Source organism: Pristiophorus japonicus, chromosome 16 (genome assembly GCF_044704955.1).
Source record: "Pristiophorus japonicus isolate sPriJap1 chromosome 16, sPriJap1.hap1, whole genome shotgun sequence".
In the NCBI taxonomy this organism is placed as follows: Eukaryota; Metazoa; Chordata; class Chondrichthyes; family Pristiophoridae; genus Pristiophorus; species Pristiophorus japonicus.
This window is the reverse complement of record NC_091992.1, coordinates 109781427-109798163: the sequence shown is the minus strand read 5'-3', so window position 1 is coordinate 109798163 and position 16737 is coordinate 109781427. Positions and strand designations below refer to the sequence as shown.

Here is a 16737-nt window from a genome sequence, read left to right as displayed (position 1 = left end):
CTAGCTGCCCCCCCGAATGTTGATTGTGCTGGATGTGGTGATAGTAATACCATTTAATGTCAAAGTAGGGTATGTCCTGGAGTACTTATTTACTGACATATTTACTGAGGTGTACGAAAGCATAGGCCTTACGCTAAACATCCGTAAGACAAAGGTCCTCCACCAGCCTGTCCTCACCGCACAGCACTCCCACCCCCCCCAGTCATCAAGATCCATGGCACGGCCCTGGACACCGTGGACCACTTTCCATATCTCGGGAGCCTCCTATCAACAAGAGCAGGCATCAACGACGAGATCCAACATCGCCTCCAGTGCGCTAGTGCAGCCTTCGGCCGCCTGAGGAAAAGAAAGTGTTTGAGGACCAGGCCCTCAAAACTGCCACCTTGCTCATGGTCTACAAGGCTGTAGTAATACCTGCCCTCCTGTATGGCTGAGACATGGACCATGTATAGTAGACACCTCAAGTTGCTGGAGAAATATCACCAACGATGTCTCCAAGATCTTACAAATCCCCTGGGAGGACAGGCGCACCAACATCAGCGTCCTCATTCAGACTAACATCCCCAGCATTGAAGCACTGACCACACTCGATCAGCTCCGCTGGGCAGACCACATCGTCCGCATGCCAGACACGAGACTCCCAAAGCAAGCGCTCTACTCTGATCTCCTTCATGCCAAAGGTGGGCAGCGGAAATGCTACAAGGACACCCCCAAAGCCTCCCCGGTAAAGTGCAACATCCCCACTGACACCTGGGAGTCCCTGGCCCAAGACCGCCCTTAGTGGAGGAAGTGCATCCAAGAGGGCGCTGAGCACCTAGAGTCTCAACGCCGAGAGCATGCAGAAATGAAGCGCAGACAGCGGCAAGAGCGTGCGGCAAACCAGTTCCACCCAACCCTTCCCTCAACGACTATCTGTCCCACCTGTGACAGAGTCTGTGGCTCTCGTATTGGACTGTTCAGCCACCAAAGAACTCACTTCAGGAGTGGAAGCAAGTCTTCTTCGATTCTGAGCAACTGCCTATGATGATGATGGTTAGGCTCACTTCTTGGAGATGTTATTTACCACTCATCAGACAAAGCCTGGATGTTGTCCAGATCTTGCTGCATGCAGGTATGGACTGTTTCATTATCCTGAGGAATTACTAATGGAGCTGAACGCTCTGCAATGATTAGTGAACTGCCACACTTATGACCTTATGATGGAAGGTCATTGATGAAGCAGCTGACGATAGTTGAGCATTGGATGCTGTCCTCAGGAACTCTTGCAATAATGACCTGGGGATGAAATGATTGGCTTCCAACAAACACAACCATCTTACTTTGTGCTTGGTATGACTCCAGCCATTGGCGAGTTCTGCCCCTGATTCCCAATGACTTCAGTTTTACTAGGGCGTCTTGGTGCCAGTTGAATTATGCCTTGGTTTCAAGGGCAGTCACTGGTACTGTGATTTGGATACGATGGAAAGAGAGGAGACCAGATGTTAGAGTTTTAGGGGATGGATGGACTGATCCACAACCATCTTGGAGATAGCAAGTTTAGTGCCCTAGCAAGCTCAGAAGGTCCTCTATCTAACCTTAGATCGACCCGATCAGTATGGTTCGCTTCTGCATTGCCAATTGTACATGTGGAAATCTATTATCGTTTAATTCTGTGTGCAATATAACACATTTATAGCATTCTGTTGAATAAGTTCTCGTTGTACGTCTTGCTCGGTAATTACATGAATGAAGTGTCCTGAGTGCAGCTTTCCACGTGGATCTGTGTATGTGAGAGTTAAAGGGGAGGAGATGTGAACTGGTTCAAACTGCGCCACCTATCCCAGTCTGAGTTGTGTACTCTTCCAGATCGAGTCAGAGTCCACGACTCTTATCTGCTCCAGTAAGACGGCAGAGAAATCTTGAGAATCCCCTCTCTGGGCACGGAAAGTTCATAAGCTTTAAGAAGTCAGGATTCCAGCTTCACGAAGACTTGGTGTCAGCTTCTCTACCCTTCAAAAAAAAATCGAAACGGGTCGGAGTGTTCCACACTAAAATATCGGAACCGCGATCGATAGGGATTTTATTGCAGTTCTTGCCATTTTAAGTGTTGGGATTACAGATTGAGGGTTATCGACCTTATTAACCGGGTGAGTTTGATCGTCTTAGCAAACTTTTATTTCAGTTCTGTACCATACTTTTAACCTTTTTGGTAGTTTAGTCCGGGCATTGCGATCGATGCACTTTGAGCATGATGTCACTGTTTGCTCATGTTAGTTAAGGCGTGTGCTGGAGGAGTTATGGACACTCAGTGGTTTGCCGCCCCCTGTCCAGATATAGAGGTAGGAGCCGATTCTCCGCAGTGCTCAGCTGCATTTCATTCCTTTATTTTTCCAAGGACGATATTTTTAACGGCCAGATGTCTTTTTTTCTTCCTTTCTGATAAGAGTTGGGACAGTGTGTGTTCGATAGACTGTTTTGCTGAATTTTGGCCTCGGCTTGGCCTCGCCGTGGCGACCCGGAGAGGCAACTGCTGCAGTGTTGCAATCTGAGCCAAAACTGCAAAGGGGTCGAAAGAGAAGGAATCCGAGTTAACCGTCAGAATTTTAATAGGGACGGTTGAAACTGAGCGATAGTTGCCTCCTGTTAACGACTGCTTGAAGTAGTTTCGATTAACCACTTATTTGTGTCCCTATGTTACCGCCACAACAACGTAAATATGGAATCAAAACAGAAAATGCTGGAAATACTCAGCGGGTCAGGCAACATCTGTGGAGAGAGAGACAGGGCTAACGTTTCAAGTCGATGACCTTTCATCAGAATTGGAAAAGGTTGGAGATATAACCGATTTTATGTAAGTGTAGGGGCAGGGCAAGGGGAGGAAAGAGCTTAAATATGGAAACGTTTTGAGAGCAAGCTGAAACAGTATTTTAATTAAATCGCTCAAAGCCATGTACAGCATGGAACTACGTAATTGAGTATTTTTCAGTGTGCATTCAGATTGAAATGACCAGTAAATATTCGTTTTGAGGATGCATTGTGTAGACACAAAACCGATCATCAGAGAGCATCTCTCAACTATTCCAAATTAAGTGTTTTAATGCGGCTTGCAATTATATCGCGCTTTTTAGTAAAACGCCCAAATGTGCTTACGGAGAAACTGATGCCGAGCAGTAGCTGGCAATGAGTTGGGGGAAGTGACCAAAGTCTTTGACGAGGCTTTTGAAGGCGACTAGAGAAGTTGCAAACCTGAAGAGTTTCGGGAGAGTGTTTGTTTGTGTGTGTGTGTTGGTTGATATGTTTATATCCATCTCATTGAGAACAATTTTTGTTTTGTGCTTAATTAATTCGTATTAAAATTAGTCTGAATATAGTATACAATTCATACTTCAAATAAGCCATTAACTCAGGAGCACTGCTTGAGAATGGGATGTGAGGCAGACTGTTGCAAGGACCCATATGCGCACGGTCACTATTGATTCCATTGCATAGATGGCTCCCCTGTCACCCTGTTGACCTACTACAGTTGACATCTATTGCTGTATCAAGGTGTTTTTTCTTAGAAACAAAATAGAACATAGCAACACTTGTATCACTTTGTGACAACTCACATATATTGCTATTTTGGCGGCGCCATTGTGAAAGGCGGTGTTCAGCCATGCGGTTCTTTCTAAAATAAAAATATTAAATGCTGGAAATAGTCAGCAGGTCAGGCAGCATCTGTGAGCGAGAAACCGAGTTAAATGTTTCAGATCAATGACCTTTTGTCAGATCTGCAAAAAGTTGGAGATGTAATAGGATTTAATCAAGTGCAGAGGCGGGGCGGGGGGGGGGGGGGGAGGAAAGAACAAAAGAGGTGGTTTGAGGTTCTTTATGTCGGACAAGAAAATTGGCACTGACCTGTAGCAGTTCAAAACGCCCTTGAATGACTGGAAGCTGGTCAGGCACAGTTGCTGCAGGGCACAGGCTGATCAGAGAAAATGAGAGTGTTTATAACTGATGAAAGGTATTCATCATAAACTAACCAGAAAAAGAAATAACTTACATTTATGTAGAGCCTTTCACAAACTCTGGATTTCCAAAGCACTTCACAGCCAATTAATTTCTTGTGAATCAGTAACATAGGGCCCAAGTTTCGAGTGGAGTTGCTCCTGGTTTTTTGGAGTATGTGAGAAATTGCAATTCTCGGATATTAGTTTGCTCCAGTTCCAGTGAGTTAGTTTAGGTTGGTTTTAGGTAAGGTACTTTTTTTTTTTCAAAAGGGGGTGTGTCCAGCCACTCAGGCCTGTTTTGCAAGTTTTGGCAGTGAAAACTTAGTGCAAACTAACTTAGGATGGAGTAAGTGTCCACTTTTGTAAGTTCTGAAAAACATTACCTGGAGTTAAGTTTAGTGCAGGCACAGCCAGAGACGGTGGGTGGGAAGCATTAAACACAAAGGACACATCAACATCACAACAGCGGGGGGTAAGGGAAGTTAGAGGATTTTCCATAAACACCTTCACAACAACATTAAAGAAGCAAAGTACATTTAAAGCACTAAGCACTAAACAAAGCAGCACATTTAAAGCACCAAGCACTAAACGAAGCACAAAAAGTAATAAGCAATTAATTAATAAGAAATAGAAGGGACCCTGCACCTAAAGCACCAAGACCAAATTAATAAGTAATCAATCAATAAAAAAAATAGAAGTCCTATCTTTATTTGAAGGGAAGGTGTCTCTGTCAGTGTCTCTCTCTCTCTCTCTCTCTCTCTCTCTCTCTCTCTCTCTCTCTCTCTCTCTCTCTCTTTGTATCTGACAGTCAGGGTTGCGGCGGTGGCGGGGGGGGGGGGTTGTTGGGAGGGGTTATCTGTGTGTGGTTGTGGTGGGAGGGTGTGTGTGGTTGTGGTGGGATGGGAGGGGTGTGTATGTGGGGAGGTGAGTGTGTGTGGGGGAGAGGCTGGAAGGAGGCACCCCTGCTCTCTCCTCCGGCCCTTCGATCATGAGTGCCCCCCAACCCACGCTCCCCCATCCATCCCGGTTGCCACGCTCCCCCTCCCCACCTCAGTATCCATGTCCCTCCCCTCCCGGTATCCACGTCTTTTTTCGCGCGCCTCCTCCCTTCCTGGTATCCACGCTCTCCCGAGCCATTGCGCAGGCGCGCATGCTCCAGCGCGCCTGCGCAAAGCTGCCGGCTCTGAGAAGAAGGCATGATCCCTAGCCCCGTCCCCCCTTCAGGCAGTGTCCTCCCCAGGGAGACTATGCTGCGCCATGCCACTCCATGCCATGATCCAGGAGGACCGGAGAATTGCTGCAGACTATTCCGGCGCACCTTCGAGCCCAGGCAGGTCACGTAAGTCTCGGAGATGCGCCGTTTTCACCAGATGCCAAAACTTGGGGCCCATAGAAACTTAGAAAATAGATGTAGGAGTAGGCCCTTTGAGCCTGCACCACCATTCAATATGATCATGGTTGATCATGCACTTCAGTACCCCATTCCTGCTTTCTCTCCATACTTCTTGATCCCTTTAGCCGTGAGGGCCACATCTAACTCCCTTTTGAATATATCTAACGGACTGGCCCCAACAACATTCTGTGGTAGAGAGTTCCACATGCCCACCACTCTGAGTGAAGAAGTTTCTCCTCGTCTCGGTCCTAAATGGCTTACCCCTTATCCTTAGACTGTGACCCCGGGTTCTGGACTTCACCAACATCGGAACATTCTTCCTGCATCTAACCTGTCCAATCCCATCAGAATTTTATAAGTTTCTATGAGATCCCCTCTCATTCTGCTAAATTCCAGTGAATACAAGCCTAATCGATACAGTCTTTCTTCATATGTCAGTCCTGTCATCCCAGGAATCAGTTTGTTGAACCTTCACTGCACTCCCTCTGTAAAGTCCTTACTCTACAGTATGAAACCACACGAGGCACATTCTGGGGACAAGGTCACTCTGACCTTAACTCTTTATTCACAGGACTCCAAAGACGATGACCCTGCGTGGGACCTCCCCTTTTATACCTGTGTGATCAGGTCAGGAGTGTCTCCCACAAGTTCACCCCTTGTTGTCAAGGTGTGCATCTAAGTTGAGTGTATACAGTAATACAGTGGTGTTACATTGTGGTTACATACATGACATCACCTTGCTCCTCTTTCCCCCCCCCCCCTCCCAAAAGTCTTATTGGGATCATAGGTTTAGTCTTTCAGGTGGTCTACGCTCCCTCGTGGAATGCCGCAGTTGGGACTCTGGTTGTTGGACACTGACGTGAGTGCCTGTCGCCTGTGGTGATTCCGGGCTGACCGCAGGGACTGTGCATTCTTCTGATTGCTCTTGTTGCTCGTTCACTGGCGGTGTTGTGAGCTCCATCTCATGGTCTTCTTCAGGTTCCTCCGTGTCGATGCTGAACCTTTTTTTTTTACTTGGTCCAGATGCTTATGGCATATCTGACCATGGTTGAGTTTTACCACGATGACCCTATTCCCCTCTTTGTCAATTACAGTGCCCTTAAGCCATTTGGGCCACATGGTGTGATTGAGGACGAATACAGGATCATTTATTTCTATACATCTCCCCCTCGAATTACAGTCATGGTACTCGTTTTGTGACTTGCATTTGCCCTCAACTATGTCGGTCAGGACTGGGTGAATGAGGGACAACCGAGTTTTGAGTGTCCGTTTCATTAGTAGCTCTGCGGGCGGGACCCCCGTGAGCGAGTGCGGTCGGGATCTATAGGCCAGCAGGAGATGCGATAGGCGGCATTGTAGGGAGGGTCCTTGAATCCTGAGCATAGCTTGCTTAATGATTTGGACCGCACGTTCAACCTGGCCATTGGAGGCTGGCTTGAATGGCGTAGTCCTGATGTGGTTGATGCCATTGCCCGACATAAACTCTTGGAATTTGTAGCTTGTGAAACATGGGCCATTATCACTCATCAGCATGTCCAGCAAGCCATGAGTTGCAAAGATCGCTCGTAGGCTTTCCACTGTGGTGGATGACGTGCATGAATTCAGAATGATGCACTCGATCCATTTCGAATACGCATCTACCACAATAAGGAACATCTTCCCCATGAACGGGCCCGCGTAGTCAACATGAATGCGTGACCATGGCCTGCTGGGCCAGGACCACGGGCTGAGCAGGGCCTCCATGGGGGCATTACCCAGCTGGGTACACGTCGTGCACCTGCGAACACAGTGTTCGAGGTCTGAATCAATTCCAGGCCACCAAACGTGTCACCAGACAATGGCCTTCATCAGCACAATGCCTAGGTGCTCGCTGTGGAGCTGCCTGATAAATGCCTCCCTGCCCTAATGGGGCATAACTACCCGGCTGCCCCATAGTTGGCAGTCGTCTTGGATGGAGAGCTCATCCATCCGTCTGTGGAACGGTCTGACCTCCTCAGGGCATGCTCTGTGTGCGGGTGGCCAATTCCCAGTCAGGACACATTTCTTAATCAGGGATAGGAGGGGATCTCTGTCCAGATTTTGATCTGGCGTGCTGTGATGGGGGAGCCTGCGTTGGCAAAGGCATCGACAGCCATGACCATCTCAGCGCTTTGCTCCGCTTCCCCCTCAGTGGTGACCAGTGGAAGCCTGCTGAGCGCGTCAGCACAATTCTCAGTGCCAGGCCGGTGCTGGATGGCGTAGTCATAAGCAGCCAGTGTGAGAGCCTATTGCTGTATGCGAGCTGATGCGTTGGCATTGATAGCCTTGATGTCTGACAACAGGGATGTTAATGGCTTGTGGTCTGTCTCTAATTCAAACTTCCTACCAAAGAGGTACTGATGCATTTTTTTTACACCGTAGACACATCCTTCTCGACCATCCCATAATCCCCATTCTGCTTGAGAGCGCGACCTGGAGGCATAAGCCACAGGTTGTAGTTGACCCTCAGCATTGCCCTGCTGCAACACGCACCCAACCCCATAGGATGATGCATCACATGTCCGAACCAATTTTTTTTTTTTTTTACAGGGGTTGTACAGGGTCAACAATTTGTTTGAACAAAGGTTTCGCGCCCGATCAAAAGCCCATTCCTGACTGTCTCCCCAAAACCAATCGCAACCCTTACGCAGGAGCACGTGTAGCGGCTCCAACAACGTGCTCAAGTTCGGCAGAAAGTTCCCGAAATGGTTCAACAGTCCAAGGAATGAACACAACTCCGATGTGTTGCAGGGCCTGGGTGCTCGTCGAATCACCTCTGTTTTGGATTTGGTGGGCCGAATCCCATCTGCAGCAACCCTCCTGCCCAGAAACTCAACCTCAGGAGCTAAAAACACACATTTAGACTTCGAGGCGCAGGCCTACCCGGTCCAGTCGGCGTAGCACCTCCTCCAGGTTGTGCAGGTGTTCCTTGGTGTCTCGACCTGTGATGAGGATGTCGTCCTGGAATACAATCGTTCCAGGAATGGATTTAAGCAGGCTTTCCATGTTTCATTGAAAAATTGCGGCCGCTGATCGAATGCCAAACGGGCACCTGTTATAAACGAACAGTCCCTTGTGTGTGGTGATGGTGGTCAGTAGCTAAGATTCATCGGCCAGTTCCTGGGTCATACAGGCTGAAGTGAAGTCCAACTTGGTGAACAGCTTGCTGCATGGCGAAGAGGTCCTCCGCTCTCGGGAGCGGGTATTGATCTGGTAGAGACAGCCGATTGATGGTGGCCTTGTAGTCGCCACAGATCCTGACAGAGCCATACGCTTTTAGGACGGGAACGATGGGGCTCGCCCAGTCGCTGAATTCAGCAGGCGAGATGTTGCCCTCTCTCAACAGCCGATCCAATTCGCTCCCGATCTTTTCCCGCATCACATACAGCACCGCTCTGGCTTTGTGGTGCACTGGCCTGGTGTCTGGGGTGATGTGTATCACTACTTTAGTGCCTTTGAAAGTCCCGACGCCAGGTTGGAATAGTGAATCGAATTGTTGTAGGACTTGTGAGCACGAGCTTCGCTCCACAGATGACATTGCGTGAACACCGCCCCCCCCCCCCATTTCCAGTTCATCTCGGCTAACCAGCTCCTCCCCAACAGTGCGGGACCATTGCCTGGGACAATCCAAAGCGGCAGCCGATTCACTAACCCATTGTGTGTGACAGCCAACATTGCACTGCCTAGCACCAGAATGATTTCTTTAGTGTAAGTCCGTAATTGTGTCTCAATACGTGCTAATTTGGGTCTACTGGCTTTAAGTGGCCATAGCTTCTCAAATTGCTGAACGCCCATGAGTGACTGGCTGGCCCCAGTGTCCAGCTCCATGTGTACTGGGATACCGTTTAATAAAACCCTCTTCATCATTGGTGACGTTTTGGTGTATGAACTGTGAATATTCGCCACATGGACCCGCTGGACCTCTGTGTCCATCGATTTGCCCCAAAAGTCATCCTGCCTCAAAGAACCCTCTTCTGGTCCATCCGCCCATATATTAGTCTGGTTGCAGTCTTTCTGCACATTCGAGCTAAGTGGCCACTGAGATTGCAGTTCCTGCAGACAAACTGTTGAAATCTGCAAGATCTAGCTGAATGTTTTTCCCCCACACCTCCAGCATGAGTTAAAGTTTCCATTGTTGGGAACAAAGGGACTATGGCCAGGCATTCTGCGCTGATTGTCCCTTTGATTGCTCTTAAGTACCCTATTAGTGGGTGTCAATGGCCCCATCTTGGGCCGCATTGTCCACTGTGATGGCGTGAATGTCCGTTCAGCCTACCATTGTCTCTGTTGAAGTCCTACTCTGGGGTCTATTGCTGCCTGGGGAGTGTCGGATTGCTGCCTGGGGAGTGTCGGACTGCCCCTGCCTGCCTGCGGGGCTCTGAGTCGCATTGATGATGTTGACTCCCTGATCCATCGACGCGTTAAAGGCAGAATTGCGCGCGTATATTATTTTTGTCTCTTCCTCCGCCGCCATGAAAGCTTGAGCTATCAACGCCGCCGCTTCCAAGGTCAAATCCTTGGTCTCAATTAATTTGCGGGAAATTCCCGCATGACCGATGCCCTCGATAAAGAAGTCCCTTAGCATCTCCCCCCTGTGAACTTAGAGATTGGCCAAATGCCGACGGTCAGCTACGAAGTCCGGTATGCTCTGTCCTTCACGACGTCGGTGGGTGTAGAATCTGTATCGGGCCATGTGTATGCTACTCACCGGTTTGAGGTGCTCCCCGATCAATTTGCTAAGTTCTTCAAAGGTTTTGTCCGCCGGCTTTTCAGGTGTTAGTAAGTCCTTCATGAACGTGTAAGTCTTTGGTCCGCAGCTGGTCAAAAGATGAACCCTTCGCTTGTCGGCTGCTGCATCTCCCAGCCATTCTTTCATAACTAAACTTTGCTGAAGCCTCTCGACAAAATCGTCCCAGTCTTCCCCAACACAGTACCGTTCCTCTCTGCTACCGGTGGCCATTCTCATGGGTCGTGAATTCCCATTTCCCATCGCCAATGTAAAGTCCTTACTCTACAGTATGAAACCACACTAGGCACATTCTGGGGACAAGGTCACTCTGTGACCTTAACTCTTTATTCACAGGACTCCAAAAGCGATGACCCTGTGTGGGACCTCCCTTTTTATACCTATGTGATCAGTTAAGGAGTGTCTCCCACAAGTTCACCCCTTGTAGTCAAGGTGTGCATCTAAGTTGAGTGTATATAATAATACAGTGGTGTTGCATTGTGGTTACATACATGACGCCTTCAATAGCAAGAATGTCCTTCCTCCGATTTGGAGACCAAAATTGTGCACCATATTCAAGGTGTGGCCTTATCAAGGCCCTGTATAATTGTAGTAAGACCTTCTGCTCCTCTACTCAAATCCTCCTGCCTTTTTGTTATTGCTGCACCTTGCCTGCACTTGCACGTTCTGGAAATTATGTATTTAAACCCTTGGCTGGGTCAGAATTAGGTGAATTTATATTGGGAAACAAAGAAATGGCAGACCAGTTGAACAAATAATTTGGTTCTGTCTTCACGAAGGAAGACACAAATAACCTTCCGGAAATGCTAGAAGACTGAGGGTCGAGTGAGAAGGAGGTACTGAAGGAAATCCTTATTAGGCGGGAAATTGTGTTGGGGAAATTGATGGGATTAAAGGCCGATAAATCCCCAGGGCCTGATAGTCTGCATCCCAGAGTACTTAAGGAAGTGGCCCAGAAATAGTGGATGCATTGGTGATCATTTTCCAACAGCCTATCGACTCTGGATCGGTTCCTATGGACTGAAGGGTAACTAATGTAACGCCACTTTTTAAAAAAGAGGGAGAGAGAAAACGGGTAATTATAGACCGGTTAGCCTGACATCAGTAGTGGGGAAAATGTTGGAATCAATTATTAAAGATGAAATAGCAGCGCATTTGGAAAGCAGTGACCGGATCGGTCCAAGTCAGCATGGATTTATGAAAGGGAAATCATGCTTGACAAATCTTCAGAAATTTTTTGAGGATGTAACTAGTAGAGTGAACAAGGGAGAACCAGTGGATGTGGTGTATTTGGACTTTCAAAAGGCTTTTGACAAGGTCCCACGCAAGAGATTGGTGTGCAAAATTAAAGCACATGGTATTGGGGGTAATGTACTGAAGTGGATAAAGAACTGGTTGGCAGACAGGAAGCAGAGAGTCGTGATAAACGGGTCCTTTTCAGAATGGCAGGCAGTGACTAGTGGGGTGCCGCAGGGCTCAGTGCTGGGACCTCAGCTATTTACAATATACATCAATGATTTAGAGGAAGGAATCGAGTGTAATATCTCCAAGTTTGCAGATGACACTAAGCTGGGTGGCGGTGTGAGCTGTGAGGAGGATGCTAAGAGGCTACAGGGTGACTTGGACAGGTTAGGTGAGTGGGCAAATGCATGGCAGATGCAGTATAATGTGGATAACTGAGGTTATCCACTTTGGGGGCAAAAACACGAAGGCAGAATATTATCTCAATGGTGGCAGATTAGGAAAAGGGGAGGTGCAACGAGACCTGGGTGTCATGGTACATCAGTCATTGAAAGTTGGCATGCAGGTACAGCAGGCGGTAAAGAAGGCAAATGGTATGTTGGCCTTCATAGCTAGGGGATTTGAGTATAGGAGCAGGGAGGTTTTACTGTAGTTGTACAGGGCCTTGGTGAGGCCTCACCTGGAATATTGTGTTCAATTTTGGTCTCCTAATCTGAGGAAGGACGTTCTTGCTATTGAGGGAGTGCAGCGAAGGTTCACCAGACTAATTCCCAGGATGGCAGGACTGACATATGAGAAGAGACTGGATCAACTGGGCCTGTATTCACTGGAGTTTAGAAGGATGAGAGAGGATCTCATAGAAACATATAAAATTCTGACGGGACTGGACAGATTAGATGCAGGAAGAATGTTCCCGATGTTGGGGAAGTCCAGAACCAGGGGATATAGTCTTAGGATAAGGGGTAGGCCATTTAGGACTGAGATAAGGAGAAACTTCTTCACTCAGAGAGTTGTTAACCTGTGGAATTGTCTCCCGCAGGGAGTTGTTGATTCCAGTTCATTGGAAATATTCAAGACGGAGTTAGATATGGCCCTTATGGCTAAAGGGATCAAGGGGTATGGAGAGAAAGCAGAAACGGGGTACTGAGGGAATGATCAGCCATGATATTGAATGGTGGTGCAGGCTCGAAGGGCCAAATGGCCTACTCCTGCACCTATTTTCTATGTTTCTATGTTTCTGTTTCTGTTTCTATGAAGGCCAACATGCCATTTGCCGCCTTCACCGCCTGCTGCAGACAAGGCTTTGGTTTGACACCTCATCTGAAAGATGGCACCTCTGGCAATGCAGCTTTGGGAGAAGGGGAAACGAGTGCAAGAAAATGCATGCAAACACTGCAAGAGGGTATATCCTGCAGTGCAGCAGCTTGCAGTTTGTTGTGTTTACACTCAAACAAAGATCCATGTTAACAGTAGGTTTGTGCTTGGGTTGTCCAATATTCTTGTCAAATTTAGTGGTGCTAAGTAGTTTTCGTAATGACCTGTCACAAGGCTTTGAATGATCTCTTCCCCCAAGTTTCAAACTAACACTTTGAAATTGCCCTGCTACCCAATACCTGTGGTCTGCAATAACATAAAGGCAACCTGTAGCGATGTACTGAAATTGGTCCAGTATCGTCACATTTACAATAGAATGGTGCAGCCATGGTCAGGCACTGATTTCTCCTTCCTTTTGGTTGCATTAAAGACTAACCATCAATGTGCCCTCTGCTTCAGGCCATCTGTTTCGGTAAAGTGAATGTCTGGATCCGGTGGCTTTGCTTTGGTGGTTTCTGTTCTATTGAGAAGCCAAGCCTACCTACAGGGACCAACGTTCAACAAGTATAAAACCAGGAGAGCAACATATGAAAGTCACTCTTCCGAAACAGGATTTCTTATTCAGATGTTTAAGTAACAAAATAAAATCGGCTTCTGAGCTTTTGGATCATACCTGTGGACAGTCTATATTGTAACTACAATGGCTCCAGGAAGTCTTTCACGCTAAAATTAGTGCCTTACAAACAGAGAGTGTATCCTTCAAGGAACTGTGCTTCACATTAAGTGCTCCCTTGTCATGCACAACACTCCTGCAGACATGTTTTTTTCAAATATTTTATGGTTGATTGAAACAAACATGTATGTTTGCTGTAGAGGGAACTGAGTCTGTTTTTAAAAAGTGGTGTCGAATTAGAGTGGTCCTTCCTGTGCATTATCTGCACTATTAATTTGATAAGTTTGCAGTGTAGAATTGTGTTCAATTCAGATCTTTGTGATCTAAATTTAACTTGGTAAATTCAATTTGCATTCTGTCATTAAGTTGCAAACCTGGTGTGTGTTTTCTCATCGTCATACACGTGCATTATGAAGTGCAGTGCAGCAGTACACAGTTACAGCATGCAGGATCATAAATGATTTTCTTTCTCTTTCTTCCCTCTTTTTTTTTTTTCTTTTTTTTTCTCCCCCCCCCCCCCCCCCCCGACTTTCCAAACATTAATTGAACTCCTCTGGGGTAGGGTGAATACTGCGTGGAATAGAGGTGCTTATTTTCTCTTCTGTGCCCTTTCAAAAAGATAAATTCAATTTCAGCTGCTGTCAGGCAGTCTCGATCTGTGTTGCCTTTAACACTGCTGGCAAAGGCCTCAGGAAGCAGGTTATCTGTTTGGCCCATTAGTTGGGGACTAGCACAGGACAGCTTGTATGTATTTTTTGTTTTTAAAATGAGAACATTTGAGGGAGCTTTTGCAGAAAGTATGATGGAAAGTAGACTGGTCTTTTACTGCTTTGAACTCTCTGGGCAGGATCTGAATTTATTATCCTAAGGAAACTAGGGATGTGAGATTATAATGATTATCATGATCCTCCACTCCACTTTGAGGATCCCAAACTTCCCTTCCCATTGTACTTATAAATTGAGAGATTACTCTTCACTGTGGAATTTATGAATGTGATTGTATAATGTAATGATCTTTCTGTGAGATCATCATAACATTTGCAATCATACAATTAAACATTTCAAAATAGCCTTTTGTACAAGTGGGGAATTTTGACTTGAGCTTTAGCAGGTAAAGACCTGAGGTTGATCCAGTATTTGTAATAGGGAAATTCTTGATACTAATTCTTACTTGCCCCTGTCTTTAGGAAGGAAGGGGAAGACTCATTCCAGTAGTTGGAACATGAGAATAATATGTCGCAATAATGTTATTGGCTAGATTGCGAAATGATCCTTAGTTCTTGCTATCCGGGATCAGTCTAATTCTTCTAATTGAATCAGAACTTAATTCTACACTCTCGTGTTTTCTTAAACTTTTGCTGAAAGATGTTTTATTCCTGATTTGAACTGGATTGTTTGGTTCAAATAATACTGTACCAATTTTCAGTGCCTCAACATTGTAATGAAGTTGCTGTGTATGCTTATAAATAAGGCACTGCAAGCCATTTCCTAAAGTAGGCATTTTCCCCTCAAAAAACCTACTTGACACATGCTTGTGAAAATTGTTTCACAATTTAAAACAAAATGTTTAGTATTTAAATTTGATTTTTGATCCACTGACCATTTTTCGATCATTATTTTATAATCTACAGTCTACCTTTTGAAATGTGCTTACAGTAAATATTGTACCAAAATGACAATCTAATAATAATCATTGTAGACAATTCCTCAAATGAGGATGACTTGCTTCCACGAGTTCACAGATGTTTCAATGAAGGACCCCATGTTCCAGTCCTGAACTCCAATTGAAGGGATGGAAGATGTCTGTGCATGAATTTTTTTTAAAATGTGTGGTGACTGCACATCAGCCACCACATGGGTTTGACCAAGCTAGGCCTTTTATGCAGTGTCAAGGGTTAACCAGGACGACCGGAGATCTGCTCTGCTGCACGGACCTAGTATGCACACGCATGCAGTGTGGGCTGGCCCATGCTGCCCCTGGGCCCTCTGCTCTTCTGGGCCGCGTACCCTCATTCGCCGCTCTTCCGCCACGATCTCTCGCTGCTCCTCTGCCACAAAACTCTCGCCGCACCTTCGCCGTGATCTCCTGCCGTGCCTCCGTACCAAACATTTGCCGGACCACTGCCACGATCACCCACTGAATCTCAGCCACGGACCCTCATCGCTCCTCCACCTCAATCGCTCGTCGCATCTCCGCCACGTCCATCCCGCTTCTCTGTTTTACCAGGGCCCCGCCGATGCTCCTGCCCACGCTCCAAACAGCAATCTGGGTCCTGATGACGTCGTCCACCTCAAAGCCACTGCACGCTTGGAGCCACCCCAACCTGTGTGAGAACACCTCCGCAGGTCGGGGCTACCAAGGGCAGCATACTAATACAACTTCCAGCACAAGCTGCTCCAAGTGTGTATCTAATACAGGTACTAAAACAGTGGAAGAAGAGAGACACATTTTAAATTGCCAGCGTTCAAGATTTCTCAATTGCACTTCATATATCTGATAATGCTGTTGTGCTATTGGGATGTTTTTGAGGATTCATGAAAAGGAAAAGTGCAAATAGTGATCCAAGTTGGGTTCTTGTAGTTCCTCAAGTTTCCCGATGATCTGGAGGAAGGGTATTGGGTGGCACAGTGAGTAAGTACCTTTCATTTGTGGATGTGAGTTCAAACTTCACCAGAGGACTGAAGGTCTCTCTCTCCACCATGTGTAGGACTTAATATTAAATTACCTTCTGATTTGTAGTGCTGGTGGGGGGGACTCAGTGGCACGCATTAGCTTTCCTGTTGCACATCAATATCGGCACAGTAGTTCACCTGTTCTCCTATGGTATCACATCTGAAAAATTGTAAACCAGCATCTATCCAAGAATGATGAAATGGTAGACCACGGTTTGTGCCCATGACTGGAACGGTGTCCCACAGACACCAGGCATTTCTTCACACACACAATTGGAGGGAAAATTGCTTGGCTTACTTTCATGCACCCCTAACCAGTCCATTTCGAAGCAGCGCACTCCATGTGCGCAGTGTGTTATATGGGGAAATACAAGAAAGGGAAAAAGTAAATACACTTATCAATCATTTTTTTTAATAACATTTCAAAGTGTGTGTTCCTTCACCAAAATTCTTATGTCCTCGATGCTCAGGGTGTACCAGTTTCTTGCAGACCTTTTTTTACAAATGAGAAATTTAGTGACTACATTTCATGTTTTTTTTGATGGAGATTTGAATGAAGACATAGTAAGGATTACATAAACTTGACCAGCCCAATCTGCCATCTAAAGTATCATTTTCCAGGGAGATATGTGTTCAGAGAAGCCTAAGCCTATCTAATCTTACACTACAGTCATTTGTTATAAATATTTTATATAATTCAGAGAACATT

General features: G+C 46.5%; 2 protein-coding genes across 6 annotated transcripts in view; both read left to right on the top strand.

Moving 5' to 3' along the window:
* Positions 1–16737, top strand: part of rpl38 (ribosomal protein L38) — an 86401-nt gene that overhangs the window by 23949 nt on the left and 45715 nt on the right. The gene's annotated exons all lie outside the window — the stretch shown is intronic.
* The window catches only part of cdc42ep4b (CDC42 effector protein (Rho GTPase binding) 4b), a 46477-nt gene that overhangs the window by 23914 nt on the left and 5826 nt on the right, over positions 1–16737 (top strand). The window contains exon 1 of one of the 5 annotated variants that reach the window (XM_070857685.1): positions 1851–2126. The exons of 2 other annotated variants lie outside the window; for them this stretch is intronic. The gene's annotated coding sequence lies outside the window, so the exon portion shown is untranslated. Of the gene's footprint in view, positions 1–1850; positions 2127–2246; positions 2319–2659; positions 2831–16737 lie in introns of those variants that run through there. 2 more of the 5 variants (XM_070857687.1, XM_070857686.1) reach the window with 2 other exon arrangements.